This window comes from Lutra lutra, chromosome 3 (genome assembly GCF_902655055.1).
Source record: "Lutra lutra chromosome 3, mLutLut1.2, whole genome shotgun sequence".
NCBI lineage: Eukaryota > Metazoa > Chordata > Mammalia > Carnivora > Mustelidae > Lutra > Lutra lutra.
In genome coordinates, this window is record NC_062280.1 from 106,998,689 (window position 1) to 107,017,031 (window position 18,343).

General features: G+C 43.7%; 2 long non-coding RNA genes across 2 annotated transcripts in view; both read left to right on the forward strand.

The window, feature by feature from the left end:
- LOC125096058 (uncharacterized) overlaps positions 1–13,746 on the forward strand; it is a 38,713-nt gene extending 24,967 nt beyond the window's left edge. Inside the window, exon 3 of the long non-coding RNA XR_007126044.1 lies at positions 13,686–13,746. This is a non-coding gene — a long non-coding RNA (uncharacterized LOC125096058). The remainder of the gene's footprint in view (positions 1–13,685) is intronic.
- LOC125096059 (uncharacterized) lies at positions 7,256–10,871 on the forward strand. Its single transcript, XR_007126045.1, has 3 exons — positions 7,256–7,335; positions 9,527–9,678; positions 10,532–10,871. It is a non-coding gene; the product is annotated as an uncharacterized LOC125096059 (long non-coding RNA).
- Positions 13,747–18,343: the final 4,597 nt, after the last annotated feature.

The window sequence follows — 18,343 nt, forward strand, 5'->3', positions numbered from 1 at the left end:
ACCATGTCAGTCTGGAAGTGACTGACATATCATTTCCCCATACATTCCTTTGGCAAGACACGGAGATCCATCCAAATGCAAAGGGAGCTGGGAAATGTAGTTGCAGGCTGGTTTGTCACCAAGACCTTGACTCTGTGGAGGGGGAGCACAGGGCTTTTTTGTTCTGGGGCCATCTTTGATGTTCCATCTAATACCAAGTCCCTCCTCCAGCAACCAGCCTTTGGCTTTCCCCAAAGGGAGAAGAAATTACATAAGCCAATTTAGCCTCTGCCGTTAAATCTAATAATATTTTTTTAATCTCATTTTCACTCCAGAATATTTATAAATTTTAAAAGAATTGGAAGGTAGACTACCTGCAAATAACTCAAAGCAATGACTCTACTGGTAGAAGAGATATTTTGGAATTGGGGTGGGGGAGGGGAGCTCCTGTTACCTTTAGGTAATTTGTTGAGCAACACTCTCCCCTGTATACTAGGGAGATTCAGATCTCGAAGGCTGACCATATCAGAGAGGGGAGACAATAAATCCCTCTCATAGATTTTCATTCAGATTCCAGCCCAGCTGTGGCCTTGCTAGCTCTGGAAGTCTAGGAGCCCAGCTGGCGCTCACCGGGTGCACAGCTTGACGGGTTGTGCTGCCCGGCTCCACTTTAGTCGGGGAGAGATTGATTGGCGCCCCATCCATTTTCCAATGCTGATGGATTCCCTGATTCACTCACTTGGGCCAGACATGCATCTCCTGCTAGGCAGTAAAAATGTCAATAATCGCTCTCTTTTTACTCTTCTTCTTTCCAAGCTGGAGACGGGCTTCCATTAAATCCTTAACCCATGCTTTTTTGATTAAATCAAATTTACAGCCACTGGAGAGGGACAGGATTGCAGCCATGTTCACCTTGCCCTCAGCAAAGTGCCCTGGACTTGGTTTTTAAACAACTCTCAGTAGTTTCTGCCTTCCATAGCAGTTTCCAGTCAAAGCCAAGGGCGCGCCCTCGGCTAAACTTTGGACCAGGCGAAGCTGTTTCAACTTACGTGTGGGAGGGACCTGGGCCGCTAACGAATAGGAGGGAAGTGAGGGCACTGCAGAGAGGATGGCTGATCTTGTAGGGAAGGAATGTGACATCAGCCTGAGGGAGGGTGACATTAAACAAAAGACAAGGTGACACCGAAGAGATGCTTGAATCACTGACTTTTTGGTCAATTAATTTAAAACCAACCACGTTTCAATTTCTGTCATCCCCTAAGAAACAAAGCTGATAGACTAGTTTATACTTGAGTATTAGAGACTAATGATGTTAATGTTTGACGATTGTTTTCTCCGTGTCAGTCACTATGCTAACCAGCTTAAATGTCACTTCAGTTAATACTTCCAGCAAACCTGTGAGGAAAAGACTATGATGACCTTCATTCCACAAATGAGAAAATGGACTCAAGAAGAGGATAAATGACCTTCCCAAGGTCACCCACCAGTGAGCAGCAGAGCCAGGATCCGAATCCCTAAGCCTGGCTCCAGAGCCCATTCTCTTAAGCTCTGCCCTGTACTGTGTAATACCAAGAGCTCCATACATCCCTGCTCCCAGAAATGGTGGCATTTCTGAAAAGGGCTAAGAATTAGGCCAAAGGTATAAAGCAATAATGGTGGCTGTGTGAAGGCATGTGAGGAAAGTGTGTTTAGCTGGTGGGTCTTTCCAAAGCTGTCTCTGAAATCACCCCACACTTCTGGTGGAGTTTGTTGTCTCTTGATAAATCTGGTTCACAGTCATGTCCAAGTTGAAGTGCATTACCCTCACTCTTTTTTTTTTTTAATATTCATTTATTTTTAGAGAAAGAGAGAATGCAAGCAGGGGAAGGACAGAGGGAGAGAGAGAGAGAGAATCTTAAACAGGCTCCATGACAGCGTGGACCCCAGTGCGGGGCTCCCTATCATGACCCTGAGATCATGATGTGGGGCAAAGTCAAGAGTTGGTTGCCTAACTGACTGAGCCACCCAGGTGCCCCACCCCACTGTCACTGTCATTCTTGATCCTCAGATGTGGTATCAGCAGAGTGGAGATCAACCATGAGCTGTTTATGAGCGGAATGAAAGGAATTAGGGGAGATAAAGAGGAGTCTAGTCATTACTCTTTCCCCTCAAATCTGCGTTTTCCCACAATGGTGTTGATACACATTCTCTTAAAAAATCAGTATTGAGCCAGATTCTTCAGCCTGAGCTCACATAGGACATCTTATTGAATGGAAGTTACTACTTGGGTAGCAGTGGGAAGTTAATTTTGCACAGATAGCCCTTTCTGGAAGTGCTTCTGCAGCTCCCGCTGGGGCAGGGAGCCTTGGGATTGGGGCCCACAAGGGACCTGAGGGGCAATGGCTCCTGTTCTTCTCAAATATCCCAGCAGCCTCTCTGGAGGATTTTCTTCAGCAACAGTTAGGAGGCAGGTAACTAAAACATTCCCTCCTGAGTGTCTCTGGGGCCATTAAATCATTTGCCTGGTAAGCCTTGTAGGGGATGGCAGAGGCATGCGGGATGAAGTGCTGAGGGAGGTGCCATCTGCAGGTCCCAGGAATCCCCAGGCTTAGGCTGGGCTGAGGTTCTGAGCCTGTTGTGAGTGGGGCACGTGTCCTCCCATTGCTGGTGGGACCGGGGCTGGAGCTGGTGGTGAGGGGATGAGGAGGTGGAACTTCAGGGATTGACTATTCCCCATGTCTCCTTCTGCTGTCATCTTCTGCTGCAAAGCAGCCCTGGACTGAGGTGAGAGGCCAGCCACAGAACAGGTGGTCAGGGGTTTGGACTGGAGCTTTGCATATGGTTTTGCACAAGGACATCAGCTAAGCAGCAAGCAGGGCTCTGCCTGACTGGCCTGGCACTCTGGGACAGGGCTGGGCCTGCACAGAGAAAGAGGTGCCATTTTCTGATTATCCTATAGGTATTCTCTTTTTTTTTTTTCTTTTTTTAAAGATTTTATTTTTTTTATTTAACAGACAGAGATCACAGGTAGGCGGAGAGGCAGGCAGAGAGAGAGACAGGAGGAAGCAGGCTCCCCACAGAGCAGAGAGCCCAATGCGGGGCTCGATCCCAGGACTCCGGGATCATGACCTGAGCCGAAGGCAGAGGCTTTAACCCACTGAGCCACCCAGGCGCCCCCTATAGGTATTCTCTGTTCACCCAGGGCTGTATTGACTCAGAGAAGAGGCCTTATTCTAATTCACCCAAAGGCTCTTCCTGGGCTGGCTATGTTCCTGGGTTTGGGTATCCCAGATGTCATATGCTTGGTGGGGATTCCAAGAAATGGTGGTGGGGGGCAAGCAAGGGGAGTTTCCATGGTGACCATTTGCTCTTAGTTGTAGTGGCCATTCCTGAAGAGTAAAATAGGTGTGTATGGAAGTGAAGAATGTATGTAAGCATTTCCCTGAGTTCTGTGAGCTGCTGCTTTAGCAAATTAATCCAACCTGAGGATGGTGTTGTTGGACCCTCTGATCTATAGATGCTTAGTCAGAAGCACAAATGATGGCCTGGGCTTGCAGCTGGCATTTGAAATGGGGGTATCAGTGTTGTGGGGCTCAGTTCTTCACCTGTGGGATCTGACACTATCTCCCGGTAGATAGAGTTACAGTTGAGTTAAATTGTGATCCAAAGGGACACCTGCACCCCAATGTTTACAGCAGCAATGTCTACAATAGCCAAACTGTGGAAAGAGCCCAGATATCTGTTGACAGATGAATGGATATACCATGGACTACTACTCAGCCATCAAAAAGAGAAATCTTACCATTTTCAACCTTGTGGATGGAACTAAAGGGTGTTATGCTAAGTGAAATAAGTCAATCAGAGAAAGACAATTATCATACAATTTCACTCCTATGTCTAATTTAAGAAACAAATAGAGGATCATAGGGGAAGGGAGGGAAAATAAAATAAGATAAAATCAGAAAGGGAGAAAAACCATAGGAGACTTTTAAAAATTAAATTTTATTTTATTTTGTTTTAAATTATTTTTATTAACATATAATGTATTGTTTGTCCCAGGGGTACAGGTCTGTGAATCATCAGGCTTACACACTTCACAGAGCTCACCATAGCACATACCCTCCCCAATGTCCATCACCCAGCCACCCTATCCCTCTCCTCCCACCCCCAGCAACTTTCAGTTTGTTTTGTGAGATTAAGGGTCTCTTAAGGGGCACCTGGGTGGCTTAGTGGGTTAAAGCCTCTGCCTTCGGCTCAGGTCATGATCCCAGGGTCCTGGGACTGAGCCTGCATTGGGCTCTCTGCTCAGCAGGGAGCCTGCTTCTCTTCCCTCTCTCTCTCTGCCTGCCTCTCTGCCTAATTGTGATCTCTGTCTGTCAAATAAATAAATAAAATCTTAAAAAAAGGAGTCTTTTAAAAACGATAAGAGACTCTTAACTATAGGAAACAAATTGAAGGTTCCTAGAGGGGAGGTGGGTGGGGGGATGGGGTAACTGGGTGATGGGCATTAAAGGGGGCGTGTGATGTAATAAGCACTGGGTGTGTATAACATGTACAAATATACACAATTGCATATAGCAACTGATGAATCACTGAACTCTACCTCTGAAACTAATAATACACTATATGTTAATTAACTGAATTTAAATTAAAAAAATGTGGGACACCTAAGCTGGTGTTACAGAGAATTGCTTGTGGGGAAAACCTTCCATACATCATGACCAGAAGTGTCAGCCATGGGGAAGTAAAGGCGACACCCCAAAGAGAAACACAGGAGGTAGACTGAATTGAGTTTTTCTAATGCAGTGTACCGACCCCCCCACTGAAGCTTCCTGACACACATGGGCAGGGGGCAGTGGGTGGGGAACATGTTGCCAAGGCCAGTTCTTCCCTGCCCACCCGTGAGTCATCAGCTGGGTGAGGAGAAGGCTGGCTGGAGAGAATGCTCCAGTTAGTTCACTCTGTGAAGAAAGGGATGGAATTTGCAGAAGGGAAATGGACTCTAATTTCAGTCAATTCACATTCCAATTTCACTTTGTTAAATAACATTATTTATTCAGTAACCTTTGGAATTCACATGCATCATATTTAATGGGTCCAATTATACTTTTTATGGCATGCCTATGAAACATGCCATTTTCACCATTCAAATGTCGGTTTGACATGATCTCAGATGTTATATTACTCCATAGGGTAATGCACCTCAATAGCCGGCAAACTCTGGTAACAAGAAGGATTAGTCGAGCAGTAAGCTTTCATTCATCAGCTTAAGTCTAGAATTGCTGCCCACAGGAGGGACTTAAGGCAGCAGACCTTTTATTTATTCAAAGATATATAAAAAAAAGAAAGTAGCTTGTTTTCCCTGATGGTTAAAAATAATAAGTACTTATTAAAAATGGTACACAATGAAGAAGGGAGTAAAAACAGTGAGATCACTTATAATTCTGCCACCCATGGAGCGCCTCTAGAAGATTCAATGTGTTACCGTTTGATTTTCTTCCTAAGCTTGTACGCACGTATGTATTGTGTGCTCTCTACAGTTTCCGCGATAGAATTGTACTATAGTGCTTTAACCTATTTCCTTTCCCCCTCTTAAAAAAACATTTTTATTATGAAACATTTCAAACATATACTAAAATGGACTGAATAATAGGCTGAATCTCCATTCATGGCTGATCTTGTTTTATCTGTACCTCAGTTTACTCCCACCCCAGATTATTCTGAAGCCAATCCTAGCCATCATAATGTTTAATCAGTAAACATTTGAATATATATCTTTTAAGATACTCATCACACCTCAATAATTAACAAAATCTTAAAATCCTTAACTATCCAGTCTCTGTTGAAATTTCTCTGATCGTCTTGTAATGATTTGCTTGAATCAAGATCAAAGTGGACTTGCAATTGCTTCCTTTGGTTGATATGCTTCTTAAATCTTTAAAATCCCTAGATTTCTTTTTTCCCCTCCTCACAGTTCATTTGCTGAAAAAATTTGGTCATCTATTCTATGGAGTTTCTAAGTCTGGATTTTGCTGATTGCTTTTCTATGGTGTCATTTATAATGTTCCTCTAAGTTGCTAGTTAGGTCTCAAAGCTTGATCAGATTCAGAGTCTATCCTTGTTAGTCAACTCTGCTTTGTAAATGGTGCTGTGCCCATCAGGAGGCATATAATCTTTGGTATCTCTCTTTTATAATGTTTTCTAGATCCATCGTTATGGGCTGAATTGTGTCTCCCCCCACCCCCTGCCACCAATATATACAGTGAGGTTCTAATCCCTCAGTACCTTCAGAAGGTGACTGAATGAGGAGATAAAGTATTTAATGAGGTGCTAAAGTTGAAATGAGGTCATTAGGGAACCTTATAATTAGAAGAGATACAGATACAGGCACACACGTAGGGATGACCATATGAAGACAACAGGAAAAGATGGCTGACATCTTTATCTTAATTCCAGCCTCCAAGACCATGAGAAAATAAATTCCTGTTCTTTAAACCAGCCAGTCTGTGGTCCTTTTTCGGGGCAGTGTCAGCAAACTAATACATCTATAAATTCATTAGGTGGTATAAAATGGTGTTACTCTAATCCTAACGTATCTTTTTTTGTTTATCAGCTAAAATACTTCCATAAAGATAAATTCCCCTTGCCAGCCATTTGGTTAACCATAGGCATCATTAGCACAGGAAGGGCAAGATAAATGCTTGATTCTTTTCCTTGAGAGTAACAGTTTTCAAAATAATGGGTTGTTTCCTCCTCATTCCCCCAAAGTGAACCATGAGTTTTTTTTTTCTTTTTTGTTTTTAGTATCATTATGAACTCATAGATTTAAAAATATTTTATGTGTTTCAGTATACCTTTTTTGAACACAATACATCATAAACATCTTTCTTTAGTCAATCTAATTCTAAATTATTAGTTTTAATGGTTTCACAATTTTCTCTTACATGAATGCATTAGTTAATAATTTCTTATTGTTGGACATTTATATTATAACCCTTTTGATTTAGCATTTCCACTTTAGTTCAGTCTTGCTCTCACAAATATTTTTTTTCCTGAAGCAAGGTAGTACTTTTCCTAATTTATTTGAAAGGGTGAAATTAGTAGATTAATTTTTAATGATGATCATGATATGAAAGGGAGTCTGGTTAGTTGAGTAGTCTTTTTATTGAAGCCTGAAAGATATTTTCTAGTCTGCCTATTTAAAATATTTATACCTTTGGTGAGGGGAAATATCTTTTTTTTTTTCCCCTCAAGGGTTGAAGATTTTCATCAAGGACGAAAGACAAAATAAGACCGTCAATTAAGAGTAAAAAAAGATGACATTGGCAAGTTGCCTTTGGTATTTGCATGTTTGCTTGAATGTTTTCATTTTTTAAGGTAAATGTTCTAGTTTTGAAAGACACAATTGTTACCTTTGTTAATCCTTCCTAGTGGTGGGAAACATCAAGTGCGTAACTCACTTTTGTGTATCAGTGTGTAAATAAGGGCCAGCTCTGAGTCAGATAGATGACCATCCCTCCTGGTGTCCTGGGCTGTTTATGTCTCTTCTGAAGTAATTCTTCATAATGTCTCCTATCACTCTCAGAAGAGTCCAGGTTTGGACAATAGATGATATAATCACCCGAGATATTAATAGTTTTGTTTCCTTCTACTTATTCAGATTTCCTCATGTTTCTTATTTCAATTCCTCAAAGACAAGAGAGAGACATTGAAGAATAAGCTTCTTCCCTGCAAATCCAGACCTTCCCTCACCTACAATCGCATGCCATAGGTCTTTTCCTCCTTTTCTTGCTCCTTTTTCATTTAAACAAATTGCTACTGTCCCCTCCCCTATTTTGATGATCCGGCCCTTCAGGGAAGCTGTCACAACAGGGAGAAAATCACTGTGTAACAGAGCTTTGAGTAGGATTTAGCCCAGATGAGGGAACTGAGACCTGAAGAGGCATTGTCTGGGCCCAGGCAATACAGCTAGCTAGTGCCAGAGCAGGACAACGACAGGGGTTTCCAAATTTCCCGGCCAGCTAATCTCAGTCTTGGGCCTGATCTTTGGCAAATTTGCTGTTTTTCGGAAGGTAGGACACTACTTCACTTCCCCAGCTTTTGCCATCAGGTGATGAATTACCACGAAAACAAGTCTCACATCTAGTCCTACCACACATATTACATTTATTACCAAGCCATGTTTATCAGAAGCAGGCAAAAAAGAGCTCTACTACCTCCTTCTCTAAGCTCCAGTCAACCCACCCTAATCCTCTTTGACAAGAATCTTTTTTTTTTTTTTTTTAAGTAGGCTCCATGTCCAATGTGGAGCTTGAACTCATGACCTTGAGTTCTACCGACTGAGCCATCCAGGTGCCTCTCTTTGACAAGCATCTTGCATGAAATGCCCACTTGGAGGGAGAAGCAACAGTACTCTGTAGACTTAGAGGACTTTCTAGTTGGGTTCAGTGACCAAATCCTAGGTTAAGCTGAGGACAGAGTGAGAACATACTCTTGACCTGGAAGCCTATTGGGTTTGATAGATTATTTCTTATTCCTCATTTTTGCAAGGGCAGTACTACCTTTTAGTCTTCCTAGCCAAACATGTTTCTTGAACACCATTCATTTAACCAGTGAAAATGTATTTCTAACATCCAGGGAAGGATGATTAATACTAGGCTTGAAATCTAGTCCTTTCTTTTGGGCGGGGAGGCTCGGATGCCTCCGGGAAGGATGAAGGAAGGTGAAAGTTCTTGTAAACACACTAATTACAGACCTCTTCGCATTTCACTAATAATAGCACTAGTGGTAACTAAGAGGAGAGTCCTTACCTGTGGATTGTTTTTAGCAGAATGTACCTGGTCTGTGTCAGATTGCTTATGGTAAGGAGGCTTGGAATCTATGGGCTGTGGTGTAAGACTCCCCAGAAAGTGTCATGTAGGCTATGTGACTGAGTATAAAAACAGAGATGTTTCGTAACTCAAACATTTCCTTTTAATGTAAGTGATGCAGCCACATGTAATACCTAGAGACCTCATAGTGCATGCTCATTAACAAGGAGGGGCCTGGGGTCTAAGGTTGGGGGGGGTCACAGACCTCTCTTTTCTTTACCTGTGCTTCACAATTACTTGTATCCTTGATATTAATAAGTCTTGATACTGGGTAAGATTTCTGAGTTTGATTGGACAGTCTGACAACTTAGCGCTATCTCTCATCCCCAGTGTTAATTAACTAATGCATGCTCTGGTATAGACACAGGAAAAACATCTTTAAGGCAAGACCTTACTTTTGGAGTGTGGATTTCTGATCAGATGATTCAAATGTTATTCAGCCACCCACGGCGTAGATTACAGTTAACTTGTGTATGTATGTACATCATGCTGTTCATACTGAGATATTTTAACATTTTATAGACACAATAACATTACTACAGCATAATGTGTCTCTCATGATCACTAGTAATGGTTATTGACAATAACAATGGCATGAGCATTAGCTAAATTTGTTTTGTGATTGTTCTGTGCTAAACACTTCATGTATATTAACCGTAGTTCAATAAACTTCTGAGGTCTCTGTTCTCATTTTACAGATGAGGAAAGTAAGTTTCAGAGAGGTTATGTAATTCGCCCAAGGTGACATCAATATGTGACCTCAAGTCTGTTGTACCCAAAGCCTTTGGATCTGTTTCATCACTCAGTGGCCCCTAATGTTGACACAGAGATGAAGGTGAAGGAGAAGAAGGTAGGTTTTCAGTAGTGTTAATATTACCACTGCTGTAAGCCAATCATCTGTGCCAATCACTCTCAGTTTACCATTTGTCCAGGAGAGGCAATATGACTAATAATGGTTTCAAATCTGTGCCTCCTAAGTTCAAAGTGATGGTCATATGTTAAGCAACACCATCTTGCCAAACCCAGTGGACTTATGTACCTACGTGAACATTTCGCACAGAATTTTGAGAATTGAGATCAGAGATTTTACTAGCTTTACTCCTAGAATGATTGGAAGGACAGGTGACACAACCCACCAAAAGCTTTCTCTTTCAGCACTTTGACCTTGACAACTTCCTTTCCCGTGCCTGACTAATTCTGGGTATGGTGGGGGAAACAAGAGGGTGATAAAGGAATAGAGGTAAACACTGCACTGAGCCTTCCTGGGAAAGGTTTCCAACCCTGTGATTCTGGGGGATTTGCTTTGCAGGTAAGTCCATGAACACATTGGCAGCCTCATCATCTTCTATTGGCTGGTTTCCAACCCCTTTCTCTGGAATGTACAGTCTATGGGGACAGATGTTTGTAGTTGGTGCATACTAGCTTCAGTGCTCGGGATGCAGTCTGTCACGGGGCTCGTGCACAACATATCTTTGTTGAGTGACCCATCTTCTCAGACATTTTTGTTATGGGCTGAATATTTCCTTCCCAAGTTCTTATGTTGGAGCTCTTACCCACAACATGATGGCAGGTGGGGTCTTTGAGAATTAATTAGGTTTAGGTGAGGTCATGGGGATGGGACTCTCATGGTGGGATTCGTGCCCTTGTAAGAAGAAGGAACAACAGGAGAGCTCTGTCTCTTGTTCTGTGTGCTTGCGCACCAGGGAAAAAACACAGGAGGACAGAGTGAAAAGCTGACCATCTGCAATCTGGGAAGCAGGCTCTCACCAGACATGCAATCTGCTGGCATCTTGATCTTGGACTTCCAGCCTCTTGAACTGAAAGAAATGTTTGTTGCTTAAGTCATTCTGTCTGTGGGATTTTTTTTTTTTAAATAGAAGTCCACCCTAAGCTATATCTTGCATATCAGAATATGCAAGATTACTGGGTTTCCATTCAACCCAGTAAAAGGCCATGGGGACTGGACTTTTGCTATGTTTTGTGTATACCTTAATCTTGTCATTCAAGTAGACTATAGACGTCTCCTTTTTTTTTTAAAATTAGTTTCAGAGGTAGAATTTTGTGATTCATCAGTTGCATATAACACCCAGTGCTCATTATATCAAGTGCCCTCCTTAAAGCCCAACACCCAGTTCCCCACTCCCCACCCACCTCCTCCAGCAACCCTCAGTTTGTCTCCTAGAGTTCAGTGACTCTTACAGTTTGCCTTCCTTTCACTTTTCACCTTATTTTGGTTTTCCTTCCCTTCCCCTATGTTCGTCTGTTTTGTTTCTTAAATTCCATATATGAGTGAAACATATAATTGTCTTTCTCTGATGACTTACTTCGCTTAGCATAATACCCTTTAGTTCCATCCACCTCATTGCAAATGGCAAGATTTCATTCTTTTTGATGGCCGAATACTATTCCCTTGTATATATAGATACAATTTCTTCTTTATCTAGTCAGCTGTCCATGGACACCTGGGCTCTTTCCATAGTTTGGCTATTGTGGACATTGCTGCTCTAAACATGGGGGAGCATGTGCCCCATTTGAATCACTGTGTTTATCAAGTGCAGGCTGTAGACTTCTCCAGTATTCTCCTAGCTTCATCCCCATTATGGGTACACCCCCTGAGGACTTGGAGATGTGTTGGCCATCACCAAAATCGGAAGCAGGTTGGCAGAGCTGAGCTGCAGGAGTGGCTCCCACGGTCCCCACTGTCTCTACAGCTCTTTGGAACAAGGCCTGGTCAGGGTGGGGATGGGGTGACCTTGTTCCAAGTAAATAGCAGTTTGGCTTCCCTTTCTTTGCCTCCCTCCCATTCTTTAATTTATAGCCTGTGCAATAGGGAGAGTGGATGGGGGAAGTAAAACCACTGATAAATGTGCCTTACTTCCTCAAGGTGTCAGGGAGTATAATAGGAAAGGCTCCATCTTCAGCCCATAGTCCACACCAACATGTTAGAGGCAGCCAGTAGTTTCATGTGATGACCTTTCTGGCTCAGAGATGACAAGTGAGGTCGAGTGAATGTTTTGCACTTGCTTTTAAAAGCTGTGAAGGGCAGAGGATTAGAGGTGGGATGAGAGATTATTTGCACCTCTAGACTTCACTCTCATTGCCAATGGTCTCAGAGAAACCTCTGTTTCTTAGTAATGTATCCTGCTAAGATCTTGAGGGTCTGAATGTCTTGCTTTTGGGTCCCCAAACTGTGTTGTCACCAGCTCTCATTTATACCAGTGATAAAGTGGCCATATAACTTATTCTCCAAATGTGAACACTTTTGAGAATGAAATGGAGTATTAATTATACTGGAAAACCCAGGACCATCCCAGGTGAACAGGACAACCCAGGTGAAACCCAGGACTGCCTTGGGCAAACTGGGATGAATGGATACCCTAGCCAGAGACCGCTAACATCAATACCAGCTGTGAAAGCATCAGGTCATCTCCCTACTTCCAGAACTTTCCATCAGCCAATACAGGAAAGAAGAAAATCTCTCCAAAGTTCCCACCTGGGAACTTTGTTTTTTTGACAGATATTAAATGATGACCTACTTGAGGGATAGAGTGGTACACAACAATGTCATGGTCCTTGCTCTTATGCTTATAGTCTAACTGTGTGTGTGTGTGTGTGTGTGTGTGTGTGTGTGTGTGTGTGTGTTTATGTGTAGTGTGGTGTCTGATGGGCAAATGATGACTATGAAGTGTGTAAAGTGCTTTGACAAATACAGGTGGACCTGGAAGCCAAGGAGGGGAAGTTCTTTGGGGGACAGAGTGGTGTGGGGCAATGCAAGAAGGCCTCTTTGCTCCAAGACTATCAAGGGACTTCTTTGTTAGCTTTTGTGTCAAGGGCAATTTAGAAGCAATATAAAACACCCAAGGGACTTATAGTTACTTGGGGCATAAGATGCATGTGGAAATGATACTAGTAGATTTGCACCATTTTGAATAATGAGGGCCATTTCATGGTATGTTCTTTTTTTTTTTTAATTTTTAATTTTTTTTTAGAGAGAGATAGATTACAAGTAGGATTACAAGTAGGCAGAGCAGCAGGCAGAGAGGGGAGGAAGCAGACTCCCTGCCGAGCAGAGAGCCCAATGCGGGGCTCGATCCCAGGACCCTGAGATCATGACCCGAGCCAAAGGCAGAGGCTTAACCCACTGAGCCACCCAGATGCCCCTCATGGTATGTTCTTAAGCACATCAGGTCTCAGAGAGCGAGGGGTGGGGGATAAGAGCTCAGGAAGGGCTCAAGGAGAACCAAGCCAAGCTTTGGAGACATGCTCAAGCTCCAGCTCGCTGTCACGTTGGACTCAGTGCAGCACAGTAAGGTAGCCGTCCTCTTGAGTGCCCGCTGTGTGGGTCCTAGATTTTCCCTTTGCACACATGATTGCTAATCCTCTAAGCAACTCTGCAAAGCAGATGCCATTATTTTCATTTGAGATCTGAAACTAAGGGAGACTTAGTGCCCTGACAATGAGCATACTGGAGGTAGTAAGTAGGGCTTACATTTCAACCCAAGCCTATGTCAGACCTCAGCTCATACATATTCCACTATTCCAGTTGTCTTCTTTTTAAAAAAAATTTTTTTATTAACATATAGTGTATTATTTGTTTCAGGGGTACAGGTCTGTGAATCATTAGTCTTACACAATTCACAGCACTCCCCATAGCACATACCCTCCCCAATGTCCATCACCCAGCCACCCCCTCCCCTCCAGCAACTCTCAGTTTGTTTCCTGAGATTAAGAGTCTCTTATGGTTTGTCTCCCTCTCTCATTTTCCCCCTCTGTTCCCCTCTGATCCTCTGTCTTGTTTCTCAAATTCCTTATATCAGTGAGATCTTTGATAATTGTCTTTCTCTGATTAACTTCCAGGGGTCTTCTGAACCAGGACCAGCAACATCAGCCTCATTTTCTGTCGGGAATACAAATTCTTTTTTTTTTTTAAAGATTTTATTTATTTATTTGACAGACAGAGATCACAAGTAGACAGAGAGGCAGGCAGAGAGAGAGAGAGGGAAGCAGCCTCCCTGCTGAGCAGAGAGCCCGATGCGGGACTCGATCCCAGGACCCTGAAATCATGACCTGAGCCGAAGGCAGTGGCTTAACCCACTGAGCCACCCAGGCGCCCCTGGGAATACAAATTCTTAATCCCACCCCAGACCTGCTGAATTAGAGACTCTGAGTGTGGGCCCAGCAATCTATGTTTTAATAAGCCTTCCAGGTGATTCTGCGGTACCTTACATCTGAGAATCACCGCACCAGACCAAGAGTCTCAGTTTCTTATCTGTAGAATGGGGGTGTTATTCCCCCCTCATGATGTGTGCTAAGGATTACAGAAGAGAACACACAGAAAGCATCCAGCTGAGTGCCTGGCTCCTAGAGGGAAGGAAGGAAAAGTGGTATTTTTCTTCCCACTGTGCCCATTGAGGACATGGAAGTGTCCTGATCTTTAGCTGGCTCAGTATCTGGAATACAGTGGATGAAAGTTTGAGAGAATGAGGGGGGTCATTTGCATGGGATGAGGGTATTCTGCATGACAGGGTGCCATACAACCAGCCCTTGTTGCTAGTAGGGGGGCACGAAGCTGTTCTTCCAACGTCTTTAAACTCTGTCCTGTCTTGTCTGTAGGAGATTATAATGATCATTATTATTGGTGAGACACCTGTTCAGCATAATGAGCGTGCCGTTCACAGCAATCAGCAATGAGCAGTTCCTTGTAATTGGCTCGTAAGAATGACAAGGTGTAGAAAGTGCAGTTAAGGCCTTTTCAATTCACATGTGCCATTAGCAGGAGCTCATTAATGACATGAACGAAGAGAAAGTGTAAATAAAGAATCCTGCTCTCTGTAATTACAACTGTACATTGAGCTGCTTCCTTCCAGGGTTCAGCTGCAAATGTGTCCCTGTGCTGGGGACCTCCTGGCCTCCCCGCTCTCTGCACTCTTATTTATGTGGTTTCTCAGGGTGTCTGGTCTCCACCGAGCCACACACAGGCTGGGGACACAGCATATAGGGAGCTGTGTTGCACAGTGCCCCTTACATGTCCGTGGGCCCCTGTAATTGCAGGTGCTAAGAGTCTTCTGTCCTGGGGTGCCTGGGTGGCTTGGTTGGGGAACTGCCTTTGGCTCAGGTCATGAACCTGGACTCCCAGGATCGAGTCCAGCATGAGTCTCCCTACTCAGGAAGCAGTCTGCTTCTCCCTCTGACTCTTGCCCCTCTCGTGCTCTCTCTCTCTCTTTCAAATAAATAATTACAATCTTAAAGAAAAAAGGAGTCATCTGTTCTATTAAAAAAAAAAGCCTCCCCCAAGCACAAAACATTGTAAAACACTAACCAAACCACCAAATAAAACCCCAGTGGTGGCAGATGCCTGAAGTTCCGCCATTTTGCATCCTACCTGAGGGATTGGATACAGTTACCTTCTGTTCAAATTTGGGACAGCAGTCTGCATGTGCATTTCAGTTCACTATCTGGTCAGTAACCCTTACGGTGGTGGACCCTAGGTAGTTTGGGTTGGGGGCTTGCAGAGGTGGGGTCTGACTTCCGAGGTGCTGCTGGGGGCTGAAGGGGAGGAGGCGGCCCTGGTGATGCCCTTTACCTACTAGCATTTTCCTCAGAGCGGGCCAACTGGGCATCCCGGTGCTGCGAACCATGGCAGGTTGGGGCCCCTGCAGCTCCCTTCTGCAGGCCAGTTGCTGATAAACCATGTCTCAAGGAGTCACCCTGAACTTGCTCTTTCTTGCCCCTGGCAGTGTACTCTATGAAATCCTGAGACCACAGACAGATGGATGTCTCAGTGCTACCTGAGCGGAAATCGCCCGAGACTGAGGGGAGTTTATTTTCAGAACCAGTACTTTCTTCAGGCTCCCTGTTGGGTGCCCGCAACATCTGCTCTCAGTTCCCAGAGTTCAGGGTAGTGCTTCCCCAGCTTTTCTTCATGGTCTCTTCGAGGAGACTTTTGTTTGCTTTTTTTTTTTTTAATTGTCCCTCCCCCATAAAATGTTAATATCACAGGTATACTTTGTATCTGTTGATGTACTGTATGTATATTTCTGCTTTATCCACAAGAAGAGTAAGAATCTTTTCACCACCCCCCATCCGCCAAGCATCCCCACTGAGATGTGGCCATTTCGGTGGAAAAATGATCAAGGTGAAGATGGAGAGTCACAGAGGGGGTTAGAAAGCCCATAGCTGTCGCTTCTGCCAGAAGCGACTCCAGGTACCTACACAGAATATTTAATCCTCAGGACAGGTCTGTAAAGTACTGAGCAGATGGAGAAGCTGAGGCAAAGGGGCTGTAAACAACTTGTCCACAGGGTTGTCCGAGCCTGTGGTTTACCATCAGAAAAGTCCAGGACTTCTTACACTGTTGACTTCACTTACACAGTTGACCTTGGAACAATGTGGGGGTTAGGGACTTCTCCCTCCCTATGGAAGATCTGTCCCCCCCGCCCCCCAAAAAACTCAACTACTGGTAGCCAGCCTGCTATTGGCTGGAAGCCTTACTGATAACCTAATGGGCTTATCAACATCTATTTTCTGTGTTGTGTATATTCTACATTATATTCTCACAAAAGTAAGCTAGAGCCCAGGGAATGTTATGAAGAAAATCCGAAGGGGGTTATGTGGGTGGCTCAGTCAAACATCTGACTCTTGGTTTTGGCTCAGGTAGTGATCTCAGGATTGTGAGATTGAGCCCCATGTCGGGCTCCGTCCTCAGAGAGAGAGATTCTCTCTCTTTCTCTCTATCCCTCTGCCCCCTGCCCTCGCTTACATGTGCTCTCTCTCTCTAAAATAAATAAACGAATGAATGAATAAATAAAAATCTTAAGAAAAGAAAATCACAAGAAAAAAGAAAATCATAAGGAAGAGAAAATACATTTATAGTACTGTTCTGTATTTATTGAAAAAATCCACACATTCGTGGCCCTGTAGAATTCAAAGCTGCGTTGTTCTAGTGTCAACTGTAATACGCCCTTTATTATATATATGTGACTGTTTTGCTGTCCAGTAACATCCCTATAAAATAGAAGACTTGTATGGTCAGTTCAGTAAATAGAACAGGCATTTCCTCTGGTCTTGGTCCTTCCTTACGAGGGGGGATAATAGAGTCCCACAGGGCTGGAGCTAATGTGAGTGCTTAGCACATAGGCTGGCCCATAATAAAGGCTCAGTAAATGTTAGCTGACACTAATAATGAATTCATATTAGATGACTGACATAATTAGCATATCAAACACTAGCCTGAGCATCACACCCTCCTTCTTTAGCTGAAATCACATTTTGTAGGCAAAATTGCATTTCTGAGATGTTCAATAGTTTTATTCTCTTAAGTAGGTAAATATTTCTCTCATAAATTGATCTACTCTATAAAGATGAACACAGTAAGTTTTTTTTTTTTGTCCCTAGATAGAGGCATCAGTTTTGTACACCTAAATTCATTTGGATTCAACATTAGTGAAGAAAATCCGAATTGATGGGAGCTCCTGTATATATGGCTACCTGCAAATTACTCAGAAGCATTGATAAAACGTTGTGTGTTTATGTTGTCCATCATTTCCCGCTGAATTAACTTTTAAGTCCTTCAAGGTTTAAAAGGGTTTGACCCGATTAATTCAGTAGGGAAGATAATCCAAGTCTTTTAGGAAAGAAATGCCAACTTTTTAACCTCCAGATCTCTCCCCCACTCACCTCCTTTCCAAAGTGGCTTCTGGTTTCTTGGGATGAAGGAAGAAGGGAGACCTGTGGAGGGGGAGGTGAGGTGGCTCTTGCAGGAGTGTCTCACGACCAGGCACAGTCGCTTCCCGACCCTCATTTAACACCTGTTCCCCTCTGCTCCCACCTTCACCGGGAGCCTCCTCTTACCCTAGTTCCCTAGGCTTCAAGGAATGGCTTTCCCTCCTGTGTGATTGGATGTCCTTCACTTGAAGAAAGTGCTAGAGTCTGAAGTCTCAGGGCCCTGGCCCCTGACGTGTCAAATAGATTCTACAGAAACAGAATCCTCTCTCTTTTTTTGAGAATGCCTGATTTTAAGCTTATTGTCTGGTTAAAGGGGTCCTGGGCTGGCCACCTATTGCCCTAGAGCAGTGAGCCATGGTCTGGGAGGTGGGAGGTGACAGATGGAAAAGGAGGAGTTGGGGTTAAAGTGCCTTGATTTAATTTTGACAACATATTATTGCCCGTATCTGTGTTTTGGACGTGAGGGAAAGCCTGGCAGTCTAAATGGCCACATTAGCTTGGGTAAGTGCTATGTGTAAGTAATGCGCATGGTGGAAGGAGCTGCCAGATGGCCGATGCCTGCCACCGCGACGGAGTGCTCGAGAATTAATGGTGACTAATGATCAGAATGCCGACTGACGCTACTGCTAACACCAGGAGCTGCAGTGAACAAACTGGAAAGAAAGAACAGCAAGAAGGTACGTCAAAGTTTGTGTTAGCCCAAGCTCCCGTATGGATCTGAGACTGCGGCACAGATGACTTCTGCTACAGGAGAACCATCTCCTTCCTCACACAGGCGTCATTCCACTGCA